This window comes from Carcharodon carcharias, chromosome 28, assembly GCF_017639515.1.
Source record: "Carcharodon carcharias isolate sCarCar2 chromosome 28, sCarCar2.pri, whole genome shotgun sequence".
NCBI classification, from domain to species: Eukaryota; Metazoa; Chordata; class Chondrichthyes; order Lamniformes; family Lamnidae; genus Carcharodon; species Carcharodon carcharias.
Genome location: NC_054494.1, coordinates 33,014,649 through 33,039,363, shown reverse-complemented (window position 1 = coordinate 33,039,363; position 24,715 = coordinate 33,014,649). Strand labels below are relative to the sequence as shown.

At 44.3% G+C, this 24,715-nt stretch overlaps 1 pseudogene; it reads right to left on the bottom strand.

Moving 5' to 3' along the window:
* Positions 1-22,952, bottom strand: part of LOC121270797 — a 48,444-nt pseudogene extending 25,492 nt beyond the window's left edge.
* Positions 22,953-24,715: the final 1,763 nt, after the last annotated feature.

Sequence of the window (24,715 nt, the reverse complement as noted above, 5' to 3'; positions counted from 1 at the left end):
ACCTCCAGCAGTAACTGCTACATTGCCAGTGTTGGTGGGGAGATTGTACAATGTGTGAAGCCCAACTGCTCCACGGTCCAATAAAGTGGTGGCGGACTCGAAGTCAGTGCTGGGGTGGGGGTGGGGGGAATGGGCGGCCGGAGTGGGGGGCAGTGGATGGCCGAGGTGAGGGGATGGTAAGGTATGGAGTGCTTGGTGGCCCTTTGTTGCCTCCGCGTTGCTCGCATGGGCGGGCAGGCTAGGAGCCCGACCCCAATCATATCACTGTGGCTGCGCCTGATCTGTCTCAGTTGCAGAGTCATGCTCAGTTTATACAGGTGTCCCTAATGCGTTGCTACTTCTGTTGCTTACCCTGCGCCAGGGCAGCACTGAACCACCCCCCCACCCCAGCAGTCACCTCCAAGACTGGTCAGTCCTTGCCTCCGATGATACCCCCCAACCTTAACAGTCATCTCCGAGGCTGGCCAGCATTTGCCCCCAGACACATCCCCCCCCCCGCCTCCTCAGCAGTCGCCTCTGGGGCCAGGCATCAGTTGCCACTGCCCCCCAGCACCTGAGGCCTGTAAACAACAGGCAAGCTGTGGAGAATGCTGCTGCTCACTCACCACAGTTCCCCAAGTGAAGGCCGCCAAGTGCTCATCGCCTGTGGGCTATGGTGAAACACGTCGGCATGCTTTCCCGCCAACGTAGTCAGACAATATGGCAGGGTTCCAAGAGCCTAGCGGGATGCCCTTTTAATTATATGCTGATGTATTACAATTAGCTCCCCGCCGACCGATGGTGGGAAATGCAGCCTGCCATTGGCGAGCTGAGCAGACGATTGCAATCTGCCTTCACACCGTCATGAAGCAGGTCACGCCATATTTTCCGTGCACACCACCTATCACGCCCGTCACCAGCAGGCTCGGAAAAGTCCTCCCGATAACTGGCTGGAGTGCGTGCAACTGTTTAAGTGAAGATATGTTTCCTGCAGAAATCTGTTGGTGCTAAATGCACTTTGTATTTAATGAGCATTCATGGCAATTAATTTAAGATGGTATTTGGGACAGGTAATTGTCAGTGTCACATGTTGTTAGTACACTGAAATAGTAGAACAGTGCGCTTTGATATCTTGTTTGACTTAGTAGGGTCATTAAATTTCTTCAATACAGTTCAAATTTATTGTCCATTCGGAAATTTATTGCAGATATTTTGCTTGTTCATTAAAAAATAATAAACAATGAAAGAGGAAAATTACATCATAAATGTTAAAAACTGATGAAAAACTTGAAGAAAGTAAACTGAAGCGATGAACAATGTAAAATCCAGTGTCATCGCAGCTCAGTGCCATCTTCTCTAACTGCCATAATGGCAGATATTATTTTATTCAGCATCTGAAAAGCTACTTCAGGACTGTAAGTTACATCTTCCAGCAAAGTACACAAATAATAAACTGAAAATGCTGGAAATCTGAATTATTAGAGTTCTGTCAGTACCTTTGCTGTCACCATTGAATTTATTTTCTCCCTGGCAAACTTGTGCTTCTTTATCTTGGTCATATTACTACCACATTTGTGGTATATTGCTCATGCCATTTATACTTCCTGCCACCCTCTGGCATTCTTGTTGGGTAGCTTGCCTGAGCTGCTGAGCATGCTCTGTTCCAAAGAGATCCACCATGCTGTTCTTCACTTCCTCCATCAGAATTCACTGCAAGCGTATTTGAGTACAGGAGCAAGGATGCCTTACTCCAGCTGTACAGGGCCTTGGTGAGAGTATTGTGTGCAGTTTTGGTCTCTTAACCTAAGAAAGGATATACTTGCCATAGAGGGAGTGCAGCGACGATTCACCAGACTGAGCCCTGGGATGGCAGAATTGTTGTATGAGGCGAGATTGGGCTGACTAGGCCTGTATTTACTGGTGTTTAGAAGAATGAGAGGGGAACTCATTGAAACGTATAACATTTTGACAGGGCTGGACAGACTGGATGCAGGGATGATGTTTCCTTTGGCTGTTGGGTGGGGGGGTGATCTAGAACAAGGGGTCACAATCTCAGGATATGGAGTAGGCCATTGAGGACTGAGACGAGGAGAAACTTCTTCACTCAGAGAGTGGTGAACCTGTGGAATTCTCTACCATTGAGGGCTGTGGAGACCAAGTCAAGGAATATATTTAAGTAGGAAATAGGTAGATTTATAGACTCTAATGGTGTCAAGGGATATGGGGAGTATGATGTTGAGATTGAGGATCAGCCATGATCATAATAAATGGCGTAACAGGCTCGAAGGGCTGAATGATCTACTCCTACCTCTATGTTTCTATGTTCTATGAATTGCTATGGGTCCTGCAGAGCTGTTTACAGATATATTTCCAAACACAATGGCCCTGTCTTACAGACATTGGCACCTGCCCCTTTAAACTGTGGCAGATATTTTCAATCTTTCAATAGTATACAATTTGCCACACAGCAACAGGCATTGTTTCAATGCCGAGCTCAAGATGATTATGCTAAATGACGCTGATTTTGGAAAGGCAAATGGTGTCACTGTTCTATAGGTCAGGTAAGTAGTTTCCTTGGTCCACCCTACTTCCGGTTAGGCTTACACCCAATCAGAAATTCTAGGTTTATATCACTGCATTATATGCCATGCCTATTATTTTACATTTATAGTTTTTTTTATATCAAGTTGAAGTATCTGATACTGCATGACTCGTAAAATGAAATAATCCTTTCCCACATTAAGCAAGGCCAGGACAAGATCCAGTCATGAGCTGATAATTGGCAAATAACATGGGTGTTGCATAAGTGCCAGGCAATGACCATCTTCAACAGGATGGCAACTAACCACCTCCCATTGACATTACAAGTGCCAAACTCCCCACCCTCAACATTCGTGGGATCACCATTCACCAGAAGTTCAACTAAATGAGCCACTTAAATGCTGTTGCTATGAGAGCAACTCAGAGGCTGGGTTTTCTGTGGCAAGCAGCTCACCTCTTGACTCCCCAAGTCTCTCAATGCACATGTCAGGAATGTGAAGAATGCTCTCCACTTGCTTGGTTGGGTCCAGATGCAACAACACTCATGAAGCTTGATGCCATCCAAGACAAAGCAATCTGCTTGGTCAGAATCTCTTCTTCTAGCCTTAACATCCAATCCTTGCACCACTGATATACTGAGGCCTCCAGTGTATACTATGTACAGGATGTACTGCAGTAGCTCATCACAGCTTCATCAGGAACACCTCTCAAACCTATGACCTCCACCACTTAGAAGGAAAAGGGCAACAGGTGCATAGGAACACCATCAGACCCAAGTAACACTCCATTCTGACTTGCCACTTGGCCAAAATCAAGGCACCCCCTACCTAACATCCTTGTGGGAGCACCTTCCCCTCAAAGGTTCAAGAAGGACCACCACTGCCTTCTCTTACCTTCTCAGGGTGATGCTGGTCTTGCCAGTGACATCCCAATTGTGCGAATGAATTAAAAAAAACCTGACGCAGGTTGCTAATATTCAGTGACAACTTCTGGTTCTGAAATGGACTAAACAGGATTATCATCAGGAGTCTCAATATTTCAGCATTACTACTGAGCTAAAATAGATGTGACAGTGAATCAATACTTCCATGTGGTGCATATGATAATCCAACTAAATTCATGCGATCCTGAACAAAATAAGGCATTAAAGAGAAGCGAAGTTTCCTGAAGCCTATCGGGTTTCATTCACGCAGTTTCCTTGGTAAAAATAAACTAGAGCTGCTATCACATTAGTTCCAGATGTTATTTTTAGTGTTGGCATTTAAACTTGGCTCAGATAGTCACCCCAGGAAATTTGTAGCATTTCCTCTTCCTATCAAATGATACAGCATCAGTATTTTACTCTGGTTTGACCAACTATTAAAAATATATCATTAACTCTTTGTGTAACAGAATATTTCTGAGGATAATGCCAAAGCAGCCTAATACATTTTGTTGTCTGCATGCTTATTGATATGAAAATTTACTTTAGTGCCTAATCTTGTTGCTGACTACTATCAAGTTAAATACGGCTTGTTTGCAATGCTAAATTCTTGTTACTTAACAATAGCTTAGCTTAACAATATAACTTAATGCAAATAATTTACAAAGAAAGTATCAATGAACTATTAGAAAACCGATGAAAAAGAGATGTCAAAGCTTTTCATCTTGCACTCATCAGAACACTTCACAAGAATAACACTATAAGGGGAAAGCAACAATTTATACTGTATGCAAAAAAGTGCTGATTGGTTGGCAAGTGGACTCTGATTTGTAGAGGCTTTGCCATGGAGAATGCACTAATGATTGTGACTGACAGTTAATTGCCAAGCATTGTTTGAAATTTAAACCAGGCAGCTTGATCCTGATTGGTCAAGGCATTGCCCTGAGGAATGAATCAGTGAATGGCTGTCACTTATTTTGTTTAGCTGAAACAGGTGCAATGTGTGTACATGTTCTTTCTGTCTGAAAGAACAGGGCCCTGCATATTAATATATCTAGCTTACACTACATGCAAATACACTAAACTGCGAGCCTGACTGACAATCTTAAATTGATTGTTAGCATAATTCTGAGCATGCTGAGGATAATTTAACAAATGTTGTCCAATCGCGGAATCACACCTAATGTCTGCTTTGAATTTTGCAAGCGCGGGATGGCTGGTTATGGTCTTCCGTTGTACTCCCTTTGATCACATAAAATTGCAGCTCCTAAAAAAGCTATTCTCTGAAAATGCACCGTTTACTGATAAACCAGATTGTGCCAGTGTCTCCTTAAAATCAGTAAATATGCACCATCTAAGGTAAACAATCTGACAAATTGTGTGATTATGAACTGGTTAATTAATAATGGCTTATTTGAAATTACTTGAATTAATTCCCGCAATATTTTCTTATCGTACCTCTATTTTACATTGTCAAATTAGAGCTAATTAATGTAAAATTCCAATTTGAATGGTGTTGTAATTAACTTACACCTGGGAGTAATGCTGCATACTTTCAAAGTTTTGTTTAGTGTTGTAAATATTTTAGTATACTTTCAAAATGTTGATCTTCTGTGGCCACATCACCAAAAGTCAATGACTGATTTCCTGGGGGAAAGATTGGTCCTAGTTATACAAAAACAGAAAATGCTGGAAAAACTCAGCAGGTCTGACAGCAACTATGGAGAGAGAAACAGAGTTAACGTTTCAAGTCTGTATGACCCTTCTTCAGAGGCCCTAGTTATACCCTTTTTTGGGTGAAAGATTAGCGTTAGATAGGACTGATTTCCAGGCTTGATCTTGCATGCCCAATCTCCACCTGCCCCCTCCCCCCTGGCCAAAGAGATGTGCCAGCTGTGAATTTGGTAGACCGAGACTTCCAAGTGCCCAGGGCATCCACTTGAAATAATCATTAGGCCATTTTAATGTGTTAATCAGGGCTCAATCCCTGTTTTATGGCCCCACTCACAAATTCGGCATAAATTGAATGGAACATGTGCTTTGCAATATCTTGAGTCCACAGCAATGTAACCCGTGGTCCTTAAAAGGCTAATGTGGATTAGATTAAAATTTCTAGATCGATCAGACAACTTGGGTATTCCAATACACAGGCAAAGGAGGAGGATTCACCAGAAGATGCACTGTGACTTGTTTTTACACTTTCAAGCACAGACAGTGGCACCTCACCTGGCATAGATAGTGGAGTAGATTTTTCAGCTTGCTGCCCAGGTGTAAAACTGGAGTTGCAGATCAGGTACTCATTCGAGAAATTAGACTGGTGCTTCTTCGAATATAAATGAACAGTAACATAAGTGAGCAGTAACAGTGACTCGAAACGTCAACTCTGTTTCTCTCTACACAGATGCTGTCAGACCTGCTGAGCTTTTCCAGCATTTTCTATTTTTGCATAACTAGGGCCAATCTCTCCCCCAGGAAATCAGTCATTGACTTCTGGTAATGTGTCCACAGATGGCAAGTTTATTTCTGGAACCAGCCCACCATATGCCAGCTATGTTGGAGCCCTACAAAGAATAAAGATGCAGATCTTTGGAGCCATAAAATTTCTGTGTACCAACAATTGCTAAGGCATTGGTGTACCTTCCAAGGAGTTTCTGTGGAGGAGCATTATTTGGGGTTCTGGTATATGGTTTTGTCTCTCCATGATTAAATGGTTCCCTCAATGATGTTGGAGTCTGTCTTGAATATTAACATTTGTCATTAATGCTTATATGTAGAAAGACTCTAGACTCAAGCTTCTGTTGCACCTTGGAGAAGTTGGGAGCCTAAATGGTTGGTGGTTTCAATATTCAACGATTGTCCAGCCTGATGTCGGAAAGACAACTGTGTCAGATGCCCTGGCAGATGCTGAGTTGCAATCTGTAGCCCCCTCAGACCAAACTCCTACAGGTCATTGAGCATCTTTTGAGTCATTGACTGGAACGCAGCAATCTCCCACCTCCAATGCTGCAGACATTGGTGGGAAAAACTTATAGAAACACTAGGTAAATTAGAAACCATCTCAGATACTAGAAACTTTTTTGTAAGCCCGTTAGATATTGGTTTTTGAGATCCTAGTGTGCACAAAGTGTTCCTATAGTGCTAACAGATCAAATGGGCATTTATGTATGAGGTTCCTGCCTGAAACTGTTGGGATGTTTGTCCACGTGAATTGAGGTCTGCCTGAAAATGAGAACAGATTGAAACTCAATGGTGCAATCGTTTTTCCATTCCATCCACTATATTGGTTCCAATACCATCCCATCTTTAAGTGCAAATAGGATGGTAAGGACATGAAAATAATTCCCATTATATTTTCTCCAAAAGGCCATTAACATCAATGTTATTTTTCTGTTGATAATAAGAACAAAGATTTAATCACAATCGCTCAAATTTCAGCCTATATTTGATCGGTTAAATCATGGCCTAACATTTTCTATTGGCATTCTTGTGGTGGCTGGTCTATAATTTTAACATTTCTATTAATTTTGCAAAATTACAAACTTTATACGTAGTGCGAAAAGTAAGCTGACATTTGAAGATCCATACAAAAATCTGAAGCAGTGTACATTACTGAGAATAAGCTATTCATGTTGAGAAGGGTATGTACTACATTATTCTAATTTTCACTTTTAGTTCAGAAACATTCAGAAGCAACGTATGGCACATGAGGAGGCATTGTGTAAGTAGATGTTGAATGCTCTTTCTAAACTGGCAGAGAATAAAACCATTGAGTATAGTTAGGGGAACATAGTATAATGAAACAATGATGAATGTGTTTGTCATAAATCAAGATAGCTATGGATGGATCATCCAAACACTTCAGCAGTTGGTTTAGATTTTGAGTACCAGTGCTGCCTGCCACTCAAATCTGCCTTTCTTACTTGGATGACTTCCACCTTTTTTTATGCAACATACCAAATGAAATATTTGGTAGAATTTAATGGTCCCAACAGTGGGCCCGTCCACCGGCTGAAGAACTGGTGGCAATCCTGCTGCAGCTATTTCCGGTAGCCCCAGTCAGGCAGTCTGTTGGCTGCTCCTGGGGTTCTAGGCTCCTGCATAGGGCATTTTCCCCCCTTCAAGAGCTATTGGCTAATCAGAAACTTGCAGCTCAGCAGTACCAACAGTGCCACCAGGAGCAGTGGCTACTGCTAGTGCTGCAGGTGGCCCCATGAGAAGGATCGTCACTGGAGCCTGGGAATAAAGGTAAGTGGGATGGAATTGCCAAGGCCAAACCAGTCAGGGAGGCTCAGGTGAGTGGGGGGAGGGATGTTAGTGTAAAGGATGGGGCAGGGGGTGTCAGTCCATGGGGGCAGCACTTGCTGCTGGTGAGTCCTTGTATTGTGCATAGGATGTTCAAGAAGGAATGGCCAGTTAAGGATGTCATCTGGCCTCTGGGTAGGAATGCCTTTGTCAACCCTTCCCACTCTTTACTTAATTGGAGGGAGTTGGGAATGCGATGGGCTCTCCACCTTGATCCTTCCCACTCCATTATAAAGCCTCCCATCCTTCCTCCCAGGGAGAGCATTAAACTCCCCCAGTTGTGTGGAAGCAAACTACTGGGAAAAATGTATATTGCCAATCTCGCCATGGAGTTGCGCTATTAGAAGATTGCTGAAGAACTGACCATGTCAATCTCCAAGAGGTGAAACAGCGTTGAGACTGCAGCAAAGGGGTGTTAAATAAAAGCTAGAGACAGCTGAACATGTTTATGGAGATGATAACAATAAACATATAAAATATGGGACATAAAATTACCTTGACATAATAACAAGATTTAAATGGGTATTATCTTGCATGAAGTTTGTCAAGGCTGGTTATATAATTATTTCATATGAGTTGATGGCATTAATTGGCCAACTGACAAAACTTGGTCAAATTGATTCATGTTAGTGGTTTTATTAGCTACAACAGGCCTCATCAGATGACTGCAGATTTATCTTTTTTCCTCCAAAGATGATAGAATCAATAAGTTGCAAAGGGACATTACATAGACAAGTATTAATATGATAAAAGGGTTTGATAGAGTAGATACAGATAAACTAATTCATCTGGTGGGAGAATACAGAATGAGGGATTGTAATCTTGAAATTAGAGCCAGGCCATTTAGGAGTGAAATCAGGAAGTAATTCTTCACACAAAGGACAGTAGAAAAGTTGTCCTTTTTCTCCCAAAAAAGGCTGTGGAATCCAAGGGTCAATTGAAGCTTCCAAGAATGATCTTTTATTAGGTAAGGATGTCAAGGAATGTGGTGTAATGGCAGAGGATTGGGTGGGTAGAGGAATGGAGTTGAGATGCAAATCATTCATGATCTAGTTGAATGGCATGGGCAGAATTGAAGGGTTGAATGGCCTACTTATATTCCTATGTCAGAAGCAGATTTTACTTATTAGCTAGGTTTCTACACCATTAGTCTCCAAAAAGATAATGGGCGAGCCCGACCCAATCTCCAGCGGGCGGGGAGCCGATCCCCACCAGAGAAGCGGGCCCTGCCACCATTTTAAGTGGGAGGGCCAATTAAGGCCCGCCCAGCGTGACGTCCTCTGGGAAGCGCTATGTGCTTCCTGTGCAGGCGGGATCGGGGGGGGGAGGGGGGGGATTCCCCAAATGCGAGAGTGCGCTCTTTCACACATGCGCACGAAAGAGCGCAATTCTCCCTGAAGCTAAGTGCTGCCTCAGGGAGAGCGCTGACAGCTGTCTAAACCTTAAAAATAGAAAAATAATAAAATTCTTAAGATGTCCCCCTCATGTGACAGTGTCACGCGAGATGGGACATGTTAATAAAGTTCACTGAAAGTTTAATAAACTTTTTTAAACCCTACATGAAACCTCATCCCGCCGGTGGATGAGGTTTCATGTTTCTTCATAAGCCCGCCAGAGCTCCTGGCCTGCCCGCCAACCTTAAGGTTGGATGGGCAGGGCTTTTAATTGTTTTAATTATCCTGTCAGTGGCCCCAATTGGCCATTGACAGGTCGGCGGGTGCGCAACTGATTTCGCAGTGTCCCCGCCTTCCTGAAAATTTAAATGGGGCAGGATGACACGGGGTATCCCCCGATGTCATCCCACGTCATTTTGCCGTCAGCGAGCGGGCCCCACCCCCTGCTCGCCAACAGCAAAATCCAGCCCAATGTTTCCAGGAAATGAAAAGAATACTCAGAAGAATCAAGACAATGGTGGAACTATATCCAGGAAACCTGTGTGAAGTTGGGAGGAGTCTGGATTCACGTGTGTATTTTAAATAAGAATTGTTTAGAAATTAGGATATTGATATTTAGACTTAAGACCCTATTATACTGTTGTATAATAATGACTGATGGCAGCTGATAGGGAATTAGTTTTTAAATTATCTTGCCATTTATCAAATGGCCAGTCGCTTCAGCAAAAATAGGCAAACCCAGCAAAAACAAGTAAAGAGGGCGCTCAGTAGAGTGCATTTCTCCGTCATGCTCTGTTAACTCAATGTTATTTCAATTACTCAGCTTTTCCTTGGGGCTCTTCTCTGCCTGGTTGATGCTGTGTAATTACAAAGATGAAAAAAGAAACATTTTTATTAATTTCCATCTCACTGAGGAGGCTTCAGACCAATCTATGTCCAACAACCTGCTCTGAAAACTCTGCTCATATTTTGACAGCTGTGACAAATTGCACTACAGCAGCTGAGGCAATCCACAACACTCTACAACAATCAACAGCATTCTAAATAAAATAACTCACAACATTCTGAAAAAAAGTCAATTTACCCCATGTTAATGGATTAAAATTTCCAAGATCTAGATCTGCATCTGGATGCTAATCTTCAGCAAAAACCAATCATTCTTCCTTGGGCCATATCCTATCTGTATATCAAGTTTTGTTGAAATTTGTCCATTAGTTTTTGAGATATATTGTTTACAGACTATCAAACAGGGGTGAAAATTTTACCTCTGTCCACCTTCAAGCTCTTGCAAGCTCTGAAACAATTATGTCACAGGAGTTGCATAATAGCTCCTTTTGGTTAAAAAAAAAGTATTATCAATCGAAAGAACTATTTCTGTTGCTGAGATGGCTGAGAAAGTGACAAAGCTAGGAAGTTTGAAGCAAGGAGAGGAAGGGCATGGCAAGTCCTAGAGCACAAATCTTTTTTTTTCATTCTTCCTGGGATGTGGGCTTCCCCATCCCTAATTGTCCTTGTTTATAGGGCATTTTAAGAGTCAACCACATTGCTGTGGGTCTTGAGTCATATGTAGGCCAGACCAGGTAAGGACACCATATTTCCTTCCCAAAAGGGCATTAGTGAACCAGAAGGGTTTTTACAACAATTAGCAATTTCATGGCCATCATCAGACTTTTAATTCCAGATTCTTATATGGGACGCTTGCCTGTATCAATCGGGGCATAGATTACAAAAGTAGGGAGGTCATGTTGGAGTTGTATAGAACCTTGGTGAGGCCACAGCTGTGTGCAGTTCTAGTCGCCACATTATAGGAAGGATGCAATTGCACGGAGGGGGTGCAGAGGAGATTCACCAGGATGTTGTCCGGGATGAAACATTTAAGTTATGAAGAGAGGTTGTTTTCGTTGGAGTAGAGAAGACTGAGGGGCGACCTGATTGAGGTGTACAAGATTATGAGAGGCATGGACAGGGTGGATAGGGAGCAGCTGTTTCCCTTAGTTGAAGGGTCAGCCACGAGGGGACATAAGTTTAAGGCGAGGGGCAGGAGGCTTAGGGGGGATGTGAGGAAAAACTTTTTTACCCAGAGGGTGGTGACGGTCTGGAATGCGCTGCCTGGGAGGGTGGTGAAGGTGGGTTGCCTCACATCATTTAAAAAGTACCTGGATGAGCACTTGGCATGTCATAACATTCAAGGCTATGGGCCAAGTGCTGGTAAATGGGTTAGGGAGGTAGGTCAGATGTTTCTCACGTGTTGGTGCAGGCTTGATGGGCCAAAGGGCCTTTTCTGCACTGTGTGATTCTATTATTCTGTGAATTCAAATACAAGGTGGGAACCGGGGTCCCCAGAGCAGGAGCCTGGAATGCTGGTCCAATGACAATATGACTATGCCACCACCTCCCCAGTGCTATTGCTGGAATATTGGCAGGGGCCATAGCCTTCTGACGCTTCTTGAAATCGTGTAGAGTGAATCGAATTGGCATCTGTGACACTGGGGACCTCCAGAGGAGGCTGAGATGGATCATCAACTTGGCACCTCTAGCTGAAGATTGTTGCAAATGTTTCAGCCCTATCTTTTGCACTGATATGCTGGGCTCCCCCCATCATTGAGGATGGGGATATTTGTGGAGCCTCTTCCTCCAGTGAGTTGTTTAATTGTCAACCACCATTTAAGACTAGATGTGGCAGGATTGCAGAGTTTAGATCTGATCTGTTTATTGTGGAATCACTTAGTTCTGTCTATTGCATGCTGCTTACACTGTTTTGTGCGCAAGTAGACTTGAGTTGTAGCTTCACCAGGTTGACACCTCATTTTTCTGCATCTCTGGTGCTGCTCCTGGCATGCCTTTCTGCACTCTTCATTGAACCAGGGTTGATCCACTGGCTTGGTGATAATGGTACAGTGGGGAAATGCAGGGCCATGAGGTTACAGATTGTGTTTGAGTACAATTCTGCTGCTAATGGCCCACAGCGTCTAATGGTTGCCCAGTCTTGAGTTGCTATATCTGTTCAAAATCTATTTCACTTTGCACAGTGGTAGTGCCACACAACACGATGGAGGGTATCTTCAGTGTGAAAACTGGTCTCTACAAGGACTATGTGGTGGTCACTCCTACCAGTGCTGTCACAGACAGATAAACTGTGGCAGGTGGATTCGTAAGGATGAGGTCAAGTATGTTTTTCCCTCATGTTGGTTCTGTCACCACCTGCCACAGACCCAGTCTAGCAGCTGTGTTCTTTAGTGGTGGTGCTACCGAGCCACTCTTGGTGATGGACATTGAAGTCCCCCGCCCAGAGTGCGCTCTGTGACCTTGCTACCCTCAGTGCTTCCTCCAAGTGGTGTTCAACATGGAGGAATACTGCTTCATCAGCCGAGCGGGACAGTACATGATAATCAGAAGGAGGTTTCCTTGCCCATGTTTGGGAAGCAAAGAGATGGGAGGGAGGGAATGAAATGACCTAATGTGGGTTAGTTAACGTTTCAGAGGGGAAAATTGTGAAGTCTGATTAGTGGGAGATTGTGGCTCCTGTGGAGATGATGGGTGGGGGGAAAGGTCAGGATGAGGGCTGAGGTGGATGATCACTGAAGTGGCTTACAGATGAGCTAGGAATACCAGCAGGAAACACTCCTACCCTTCCTGGCTCACAAACGGTGCTGGAAAAGCACTTAGTTGCTTTTGGATTCAGCAGTCCTCAATTTCCTTAAGCTCCTGGGTTTCCTGTGGCCCAGGAAACCCAGTCACGCAGGGTTAAACCTAAAATGAAGCACATTGCCACTGCACATGAAGATCCTCCTGACCCCGAAGGTGCTGTGCATTTCTTCTTGGATCTTCACATTGCGGCTGTGAAAGAAATGAGCAGCATCTCCCTAGAAACTCTGGCGGAGCGGAGTAGTGTTGGGGGAAAGAGAGGACACACCCTCTTTTTATGGCACTAGCTGCTGTATTCTGCTAAGTTTAAAGGTCATGGCGTGGGAATGCAATCAGCGGGCCTGGAAGTGGATATGAAATCCGCTTCTGCCTGCGATTGGCTCCTGACCTTGATTTCATGCTGGCTGGCTAATTAATTGTCAACCAGCGTGAATCGCACACGGAGATACACTCAGCGTTGCTGGCGGGCGCAGGGAGAGGGCGGGCGTTGGACCAATGAAGGTTCAGGCAGGAGCTTTAAAAATTGCTAAGGAGCTCTCTGAAGGCTGGCAATGGGAATTCAGGAGCCTCAGGGAGCTGCATTGACATTCTTTGGGCCTCACTGCAGCAGGAGGGCATTCTGGTTTTACTGTCAGCATTATAGCCTCTGGACCTGTATCCCATGCCAGGTGGAATGGAAATGCCCATAGCCAGCGTGCCCTCCAGTTTCCAGATGATTGCCTGTGCATTTTTCTGGAGACAGTGAGTTCCCGCCATGAGATTTTGCTGCCACGAGACGGTCAGAGGAGGCCACCTCGCCTAACCAAGAAGGCCTGAATGGAGGTGACAGCCAAATGAGCTGACATGATGTTGTTCATCGGACATGGATCCAATGCAGGAAGAAGTTCAATGACCTTCTGTGCTCTGCCAGGGTGAGTACTGACTCCTTCTGAAACGGTGGATAAATGTCTTTGTGGGTCGCAGGACATGTTGTTGCTCATGTATGTGAAATGCAGAGTCTAAGCTGGCACATATCCCTGTGAATTGAAAGACTAAATAATTAGACCAGATGGCTGGCATGTATGTAATGGTAAGGTGGGGCAATGTGATGGGCACCTGAACCTGTGTCTCTAGGGGGGAGGCTGCTGTGTTCTGACATGTAGAGGGGCGAGCTCATTATAGCACCTTACAGGGGAGGAGGGGCCATAATGTGCAGGAGCGAGGACAAATGGGTGGTGGAGTGTCAAACCTCCTTATTTTAACTCCAGCAGAGGAGGAAAGAGATAGCATGCGAGCATGGAGCAAGGTCCATTGGTCATGGCAGGGTGGGGAGGGGCAGGTGTTTCAGAAGAGGGTAAGAGTCCAGACAATAGTGGAGAGACGGGGGAAGGGTACAAGAGATGTAGGGCAGTGGCTGTTAGGCTGGGATGTGTAACCCAATTGTCCCCATTGCTCATTCATTCAGAACGCCTTTCTGAGGCTTATTGTGAGAAGCAACCAGAGTGCATGCACTGTGACTTCGTAATGATGTCATGACTGGCATTCTCTCTTCTTCCCTCAGATGGCCCATCCTCATCACTGAGATCCTAAAGACCCACCCTTGACCCCTGAGGAGGAGCAGAAGCCAGATGCACCTGTGTCACAACCTCACTGTCATGAAAGTATAATAATTTTCATATTATTGTGATTTATTGTAAAGGTAGGTTAATAGTTGAGTTTGGATTAGTTGCTCCCTGTGGATGTGTGTGTGGGGAATTTAGTTGAATTGGAGGCAGCTGGTCTGGAGCTTTTGAGTTATCATAAGGGAAGCTGGTTTGAAATGCTAAATATGTAAACATAGTTGGAGTTCTAGAATGAGAGGTGTGAGGAATATTTGCATTTTTAGATAAATTAGATTAGTTTGAATTTCAAAGAGATGGTAAGATGTTACACCTAGCCATAAGAAGCTAAGCCCAACAGTGTGTTTGTTTTTCCCAAATGTTATTGATAATATGAGTCCTATGAAAGATTTATATAATGAGAAAAGTAAAGTTGCAAAGACATATTGGAACAATGGAATTTACATTAAAAAGGGGGAAACCTGTACAAAGGAGATAAGGTTATGTGTAAGGAGAAGGCATTCTAAGATCTTACAAGTGTGAAAAACCTCTAGCCTCTATGCATCAAATTGTTGTCTACAGGAACTGAAGCTAAGAAAACTCACTATGAATATCACTGTCCAGGGTATTGTATGCTTTGTCTGGGTCTATTCAAATTAATTTGTTTTTACTGTTGCCTTAATGGAGGAGACAGATTATTTAGGGGATTTAGGAATTATTATAGTAGTAAATTGTAGAATTATATATGTGTTTAAAATCTTTTCTTCTATTAATAAATGTTTAATTTAGTTCTGTAAAAAAACCTCTAAGACTCAGTAGACTTATTACTACTGAATTCAAGGAATGCACCTTGAAATAAAATACAAATTGCAAAATAGTTGTGGCAGCTGTTTCAAGTTTCCCTCTGGGATTTGAGCAGCCTGGCATTTACCGTCTGCTGTGCCATAACACTCCCTCTGCACCAAGCACCAGTGCAGATACAGGCAAGTTAGTGGGCATAAATATCTCAGATCAGATGGTAGTACACAGTGGTGAAGGCACATCACACTCACCTGAGGAGCTAGTGGAGGCAGAGAGTCCACAGGGTGGCAGGAGTCAGAGGATTGCTGGAGACCAGGACGATGCTGAGTCTCAGGCAATGATGAGCCTCTGGATTCGTCCATCAGATGGCAGAAGCTGAATGTCCAGCAGGATGCATGAGAAGATATGCCACAGATCCCTGAGGGTCTGCATGTCATGGGCTCTGTCTTGGGGTGTCCATGCAGAGCATGAGCACTGCATTGACCCGGAGCTCTGAATGCACAGCCTCCTCCATGGAGAGAGTAGTGACTGTCATGGAGAGGCAGCTCCAGGAATTCAATCAGAGGTTTGTGGGGTTGCATTCAGATCTGCAGGTCCACTCACTGGCAGTGACCTCAGCAGTTCACTACCGGTGTGAGAGGTAGATGAGGCACCTACTGACTCTGCTAGCTGCCCATTCACCGATGATGATCAGGGAGTTTCAAACCAACCTCATGTTGGTGGAAGACCTGCAGTTCGCAACTGCAACCTCCTCTCAGGGTGATGTGGATAATGGCAGCAGCTCCTCCACTTCTCTGCCAGTGACTGTTGCATCTGAAGACACCACGACAACTGAGGAGTGCCCAGCCATGGCGCTGGACTCTACCGCCCAGACAGGGCCTACACAGGCTCCGCCAGTCAGAGGATGGCCGCAAATGTCATCAAGGCCAACAGTGCATCAGAGTCCGCAGGCTGTCTCCAATTTTAAGTCACTATGATCACAAAAGGCGTTCTCACTGGTGACTTATGTTTCGTTGGCACATGCGCACTGTTTAATTTGTATATTTGGCTTCAATCTTAAAATGTTTCTTATCTGCAATGGCACTAGAGTGTTTCATGCTTTCAATAGGAAATAGGCCTGGGTGTTGCCTGTGGCACAGAGGAAGGATTGCAAACTTTATTTCAGAGGCTGGACCTTGACTTAAGGGTGACAAGATTGCCTCATCAGGAAAGATCATTAAGGTGGCATACTTTTTGCCATCACTTTGACTCCTTGATTTGGATGCCTAGCTGGAAGTCCTCTGAGTTAAGGCCTCTCTGGTCTCCCTGCGTCCCATAAGGATCCTCACATCGGGATCATACTCCACACCCAGGGGCTACTCCGGCTCCTTCTCAGCCCCAGGACTTGAGTCATCCCCTGTGACCTGTGCAGCAGGATCGCTGTTTTCATCCTCCAACGGGTCCTCCCTTGACACAGCCAGATTGTGCAGTGTGCAGCAGACAACAACAATAAGGGTAACACACTCAGGAGGATATTGAAGTGATCCCCCTGAGCAGTCCAGGCAGCAGAACCTCATCTTGAATAAGCCTATAGTCTTCTCAGTTACTGTCCTTGTGGAGGCATGACTGCAATTATAGCTCTCCCCAGCTTCTGTCCTTGGGTGTCTCAGTAGTGTCGTGAGCCACCTTTTCAGCTGGTACCCTTTGTCCCCCAGTAGTCAACCATCCAAGCAAGTCGGAGCAATAAAAAGTCTTGGCACCTGGGAGTGACGGAGGCTATAGGCATCATGACACTGTCCAAACCTGCAAAATCTGACTGTTGTGGTTACATACAATCTGCACATTAAGAGAGTGGAAGTCCTTTCTATCAACGAAGACACCCAGCTCCTCCACTGGTGCCTTTATGGTACATGCATATAGTCAATGGCTCTCTGGACGGGGGAAATCCTGCAGTTGCAGCGAAGCTCAGCCTGGCTGGCCTCGTCGGTACAGAAGTGAATGAAGGTGCTGACCCTTCGGAAGAGTGTCAATGACCAACTTGATGCAGCTGTGGCAGCCAATTGCCACACCAGTGAGATCTCCCACTGACCTGTGGAATGAACCTGAGGTGTAAAAGTTTAGTGCCACTGTAACCTTAAGAGCCACTGGCATAGGGTGGCACACTACACAGTTGGAGGCAATCTCTGGACCAATCATCTCTCATATGGAGCTGACAGTCTCCCTGGAGAGGGGGATCCTTCTTTGACACTTAACGTCAGACATGTCCAGGTAGCAGGAGCGCTGCCTATGATTCTACCTGCTGGATAATGGCGCTTTTTCCAGACCCTTCTGCCTTGCACTTCCTGCAGACCCTGCATCCCTTCTGGCTGCACCTCCCAATCCACAGGTCTCACTCTGCAATGCTGCCTGCAGGCAACTGGCCTCCTTTCCCTTCTGCCCCCTCCTCCTCTTCTGAGGAGGTCCCTCCAGCAGACAATCCCCATTTTTTTACAGATGATTCAACAGGATTGTGCATTCAAGGAGCCTTTTAGCAGAAAACATCTGCAAATGTTGAGAAATCAAAGATCTCTTCAGAATGCCAAAAAGATGAGAGAAACTATTTGTGAACCAACTCCAACCAATTCCTATCAAGACTTTTACCTACTGCCAAGAACCTGTTAGCCTTTTATCTCGCCCTGGATGTAGAAATCATGAAAAATCTGAAAGTCACCTGACCAAGTGGCCTCTGCATCGACCGTAAAAGCACACGGGCTGCTCAAAATCTGAGACAATTGCTGCTAAAATGGCCTTTAATTGACCCTTTCATTTAAATGATTTTCTCATGTGCTTGCCGACCGAAACATCACGCCCCATTTCACAAAGAATCGGAACTGCCTTGTGCCCATTCTGCGATCGCGAAATTCAGGCTCCAGTCTTTTAATGAATGTTAGTGAATGGAAGATTGAATGCATGAGTGAGTGGATGAGTGAGTGAATGGGTAAGGAGGGTAGGGTGGTTAGGTGGGTAAGGCAGGTAGGAGGGTAGGGTGGGTGAGGTGGAGAGGTGGGTGAGTAGGTGGATGAGTGGGTAGGTGGGTGAGATGGGTGTGGGTTGTTGGGTTAGGGAGGTGGTTGGGTGGTAGTTGAGTCAGGGGCTAGTCCAGTTGGGGTGTTGGCGGGTTGGGGACTGCGGCTGGTCGGACGGGGGTAGTCAGTTCATCTTGAGTCGAGGTTTACGAGATTTCATTGGGTGGTTGGGGGGGTTAGTTGGGTGGTCGATGGTTGCGGGGTGTGGGGAGCGATAGGGGCTTGGTTTGAAGTTACCCAGGTGTTATATTAGGTTATAAACTGTCTATCATTTCCTGGTTAACTATCCAGGCAAGTAGTACAGATCTGTTCCAAGTCTCCGACTCTAGCTGAGATTCGGAGACCTCCGCTGAGGGTCCTGGGCAGGAGAATTGCTCATGCAAGTTTAAAGTTCCTGGGCAATTCCCACGTAGGTTCATGTGTCAGGACTTCCGCAGGGTCTTGACAAGTATTTTTGATTCTACGTCTGGTCTCTGACTTTCTATAGAACATAAGAGCAGGGAAATTATGCTGGAACTGTATAAAACGTTGGTTAGGCCACAGCTAAAGTATTGCGTGCAGTTCTGGAATCCGCATTATAGGAAGGATGTGATTGCACTGGACAGAGTGCAGAGGAGATTTACCAGGATGTTGCCTGGGCTGGAGAGTTTTAGTTATGAGGAGAGATTAGATAAACTGGGGTTTTTTCCCTGGAGCAGAGAAGATTGAGGGGGGACATGATTGAGGTGTATAAAATTATGAGGGGCATAGATAGGGTAGACAGAAAGGAACTTTTCTCCTTGGTGGAGGGATCAATAACCAGGGGGCATAGATTTAAGGTAAGGGGCAGAAGGTTTAGAGGGGATGTGAGGAAGAATATTTTCACCCAGAGGGTGGTGGGAATGTGGAACTCATGGCTAAAAGGATGGAAGAGGCAGAAACCCTTAGAACATTTAAGAAGTATTTGGATGTGCACTTGCGATGCCATGGCATTCAAAACTATGGGCCTAGTGCTGGAAAATGGGATTAGAATAATTAGGTACTTGTTTGACCGGCGCAGACTTGATGGGCCAAAGGGCCTTTTTCTGTGCTGTAGACCTCTATGACACTAGGACCTTTCCCAGGTTCCTGTCCTTCCTTTGATTAGAAGGTCTTCTTGGGTCTTTCACTTCTTCCACTCTCTTGGATATTTTGGGATTTTTCTTTAGCTTGTGACTGGCTATCTGTCTCTTTTGCTCCAGTCTCTCCTGGCAGCAACTTCAAAACAGCTGAACTCCACAGCTTCCAAATCAAAATTACTGTTTCTCTTCGATCGTGTCTGTGTGTGTCTGCGGGAGGGACCTGCCTCTCTGGGCCCCTGTTGCTAGGCAACAGCCCTATTCTCTAACCTTGTTTATTTAACTTAGTTTACAATCGTAAAAAAACCTCATTAGAAATGCAAACACCCTTTTCAAGTGAAACTAAAACTCCATTTGACCTTTCTCAACACACAGATACAGAAATACAAATCAAACTTAAACTTTAAAGCTAAAACTCATTCCTAGCATCTACAAATATCAATATAACTTACTATTTCCTAACAACATATAAATTTTGTGAAAACTATTGGGTAAGTAGACTGCCAATAAAAATACTTAATGCTGTTTCAGATGATCTGTTTCAGTCTTGTAAATTTGCTAGATACTATTAAGTTCCTTCTATTGGGTTGCTTTACTCAGCGAACACGGTTGCATGCCTGTGTACTGATGAGTGAGTTGATAATCAAGGTAATGCAAATGAAGAGACCATTGTAAGATGAAGCACATGCAGGAGTTGTCTGTTCACTAGGCTGTCCAGTAGGAACCTGTAAGTTTGCTTCTTTGACTCTCTCAGGCTCAATGGATCCTACAGGTACTTCCAAACCAAGGGGAGTTCCTTCTACATGTGGTGTAGACTCAAAAGGGAATGCTTGGCGCATCCTTTCTTGTAGGTCTGTTTCCCTTTTCCTGAGATGATCTACGTGTCTCCTAATTATCCAACCTTCGACCAATATGTGATAGGACAGAGGTCCTGTCACTGCACTAACTTCATCTAATAGCCATTTGGGCCCATCTCCAAAGTTCTTTGCGAAAACTGTTTCCACAGTGAAGTTTCTTTCACATCTGTGGTAATTGTGCCCATTCTTCTGGGCCTCCTGACTTCTCTCTACCCTTCCCCCTAAATTCGGCCTCATGAGACTCAAATGTGTCCTTAGACATCTCTTCATCAATAACAATGCGGGGGCAATACCGGTGGTCGTGTGTGGCGTAGTCCTATAGTTGAATAGGAAACGTGATAATCTACTTGCAATAGAGTCTCCATCCAGTTTTTTCATTCCAGACTTGAAGGTCTGGACTGCCCTCTCAGCCAATCCATTGGATGCAGGGTGGTATGGTGAGGTCTTAACATGGGTTATGCCATTGAGACTTGCAAATCTTTGGAATTCCCCACTAGTGAAATTTGGTCCATTATCAAACACTATTATATCCGGTAACCCATGCATCGCAAAACTCTGTCACAATCTGTCTATGGTGGCGGCAGATGTGGGTGATCTTACTTCGTATACATCCATCCATTTCGAGTGAGCGTCTATGATCAAGAGGAACATTGTGCCCAAAAAGGACCCTATGTAGTCAATGTGGAGGTGGACCCATGACCTTCCTGGCCATTCCCAGGGATGCAATGGAGCCGAAGGGGGCAATGTCTGTACCTGTTGGCACTGTATGCAGTTCTTGACTAAGTTTTCGATTTCTGTATCTATCCCTGACCACCATAAGTTGCTTCGCGCCAACATTTTCATTCTAGAGATGCCAGGGTGAGTACTATGCAATTCGGTCAATAATGGCTTTCTTCCTCTTGGAGGCACAATGACTCTCACTCCCCAAAGCAATATACCATCCTGGCAGGTGAGCTTATACCACCTATTAAAATAGGGTTTCATTTTATCAGACTTTGGCTCATTAAATCATCCCTGTAAGACTTGTTCCCTTATGTGAGACAAAACTGGATAGCGGTTTGTCCACTCTTATTTATTTGGTATGTATTGGTGACGAATCCAGAGAGTTTAATAACAAGACAAATTCTTGGCGAATTGGGATGTTCACATTGCTGTCTTTTAAAGGTAATCGGCTCAGTGCATTGGCATTTGCTATCTGGCTTTCCAGCCAGTGGATAAAAGTATATTCATAAGCAACTAAAATCAGTGCCCACCTTTGGATGCATGCAGAAGCAATTGGGGGTATTGCCTTGTCTTCGCCGAACAAGCCTAGCAGTGGCTTGTGGTCAGATATAATGGTAAAGTGGCGACCATGAATGTATTGGTGGAACTTCTTAACGCCAAAAGTAATGGATAAGCCTTCTTTCCTATTTGTGAGTATCTTCGTTCTGCAACACTGAGTGTTCATGAAACGTAACCAATGGGCCGTTTGGAGCCATCTGCCATCTGGTTGCAGAGTACTGTCCTTATTCTGTAAGGGGAAGCATTGCAGGTCGAAATTAATTCTTTCTTTGGGTCGAAATGTACCAACAGGGCCGGCGAATGTAGCAACTGCTTTACCGTCATAAAGGCCTCTTGTTGTGGAGCTTGCCAAGACCACCTGTGTTTTTTCTTGAGCAAACCGCAAAATAGAGCCTGTACTGTTGACAAATTTGGGAGAAAACAGCTATAATGGTTAATCATTCCCAAGAAAGACCTGAGCTCTGTGGCATTTTTCAGTGCTGGCGCCTCACGAATAGCTCTCATCTTTTCTGCCACTGGGTGAAGGCCCTGCAAGTCAACCCTATGATCCAGGTAGATGACTTCTTTTGCTTGTAAGATACATTTTTCTCTTTTCAAACATACACCAGAGAAACTCTTCAACATCTCTTCCAGATTAGCCAGGTGTTCCTCATCAGTCAGTCCTTTTACTAGGACATCATTGAGATAAACCACAACATGGGGCAGCCCTTGAAGTAAATTTTCCATGATCCATTGGAAATGGCACAAGGCGATGAGACTCCGAAGGGTAACCGGGTATATTGATATAACCTCCTATATGTGTTGATAGTCACAAAGTCCCGAGAGGCCTTTTCAAGTTTGACTTGCTGATAAGCATGGCTCATGTCGAGCTTCATATATGCGGTTCCTCCTGCCAGCTTGGAGTGCAATTCATCAATTTTCGGTATAGGATGCCTGTCTAGTCTGGCCACTTTGTTAATAGTCAACTTGTAGTCCCCACATATTCACACACTCTGGTCAGACTTCAGTGCTGGAATTATGGGTGCTGCCCATTCGGAAAATTGTACAGGTTGTAAGACTCCCAGCCTTTCCAGCCTGCCTGATTCGACATCAACGTTTTCTCACAGTACATAGGGTACTGGCCTCTGGGGATTGCCTCAGGTTCTACGCGGATTTTAGCTCGCAGCCCTTGATTCTTTCCAAGCTCCTCCCTGAAAACAGAGGGAATAATTTTTGCAGATATTTCATTCTGAGTTAAAATCTCTTGGTCCACTTCAATTCTATTTCCTTAAGCCAGTTCCAACCAAGTAGATTTGGACCTTCCCCTGCTTCCACTATCAGGGGTGGATTAACAGACTGATCTCCATAGTGTACTGAACACTTGCATATATCCCTTACTCGTATGTCTTCACCAGTATACTTCTTTAACTTAGCATTTGAATTTTCCAGATTTAATGAGTGGCCTCCTCCATTGAGATATTTGAACGTATGTTCCCCTATAACTGTCGTGGATGCCCCTGTATCCACCTTCATTCAGATGGGTTTCTTGTTGACTTTCAGTATCACGTAGATTAGCTCTGTTTTACCCATTTTTAAGTTGTATAGTGAGCAAATATCTGACTCTGTTTCTTCTGGTTCCTCCATTATGTGGATTTCACGATTTCTACGTTTTTGCTTAAAGTTTTGTCTTAATCTGTCTTTGCAATGTTGCATAATGTGTCCATGATGACGGCAGAAGAAACATTCAATTCTTTTAAATTGTTTTTCGTTTGTTGGCTGTCTAGTTACATTTCTGTTGTTATTGTTGTAGGTTTCCTCTGTTAAACCATTGCTTTTTGCTGGTTTGTTAACGGTGGCTGTTTCGAGCCTTTCCCCGGATCCCTATTCTTTCATGCCCTTACTAACTGGTGCTTCCCTCCTGATGTGAAGCACAGCACCATTTTGTGCTCCCTTGATTGCTTCTGAATCCCTGAATGCACTTTCCATTGCGAGGACCAACTCCAGCGCCTTGCTGAAGTCTAAATTCATTTCTGACAGCAACCTTTTTTGAATGGCGTCTTCATTAATCCCACATACTAATTGATCTCTTAACATGTCGCTAATCGATGTCCCGACCTCACAATGCTCTGTCAGTTGTTTAAAGGCTGCTACATAGCAAGTGACTGTCTCTCCAGGAGTGCGACATCTCAAATTAAATTTAAAATGCTGCATTGTTACCAAGGATTTTGGCTGAAAGTGGCTTTTCACAAGATTTACCAACTCATCAAAGCTCTTAGAATTTGGAGCATTGGGTGACGTTAGACTACGAATTAGGCCGTATGTTTTACTGCCACACATCGATAAGAGGATCACTCGCCTCTTCTCTTCCCCCATATGTTGCTGACCAAAAAGAAGAACGCAAGGCGTTCAATGGTGGTCTGATCAAATGATTCAATACGGCCAAAGTCTGGAATATTGGATGAAGATAACTTTGACAACTATGATGGAGGCCGCACTCACAATCACCTACAAGATACGGCTGATTTACTTCTGTTTAATTTCTGCGGCTTTCTTTGGTGTCATCGACTGGTCATGTTTTGCCTCATCACCAGTTGTTTTGTTCCTTCTATCAGGTCGCTTTGCTCAGCGAACATGATTGCACACCTATCTACTGATGAATGAATTGGTAATCAAGATAATGCAGATGAAGAGACCATTGTAAGATGAAGCACATGGTGTTTATTAACATAAGTAATGGAGCACTAACGTCTTCTCGAACAAAACCCTACTCTAAAACGACTGATTAACAATGTATCCCACGCTACACAGCAATTGGGTAAAACATTCACGTGGTCAATCTGCTCACATTCTCTTAAAGTTGTACTCATCTCAAATTACCACAGATACATATTCAGGAGTTTTGACCAATTAATTTTCAGCTAGAAATTTTATAGAGCTTTCCTTCTTCTACCTACAGTAAGTCATTGCATCTTTTTAATTTCTATTATCTCCAACATGTAGCACCAGTGAGAAATATTAGAGGTTAATGAGAAAACTTAGAATGGGAGAAAACCATCAGGTCGAATCCTTTCGCAGTTAATGTATGACTAAGTCAATCATAAACTCCAACATCCCTATCACACATGAGCAAAATGTGCTAGATTTTAACTTTCACTCCTGAACATTCCTGATCAGCTGCCCGTTGCATTATCTGCCAGATTTTCTTTTCCATTAGCTTCAGTGTGCTCAACTGCGTTGCTCATCCTTGCTACATTGCTGTAAGGAAGCACCCCTATAAAAGCAGTGTAGAAAGACAC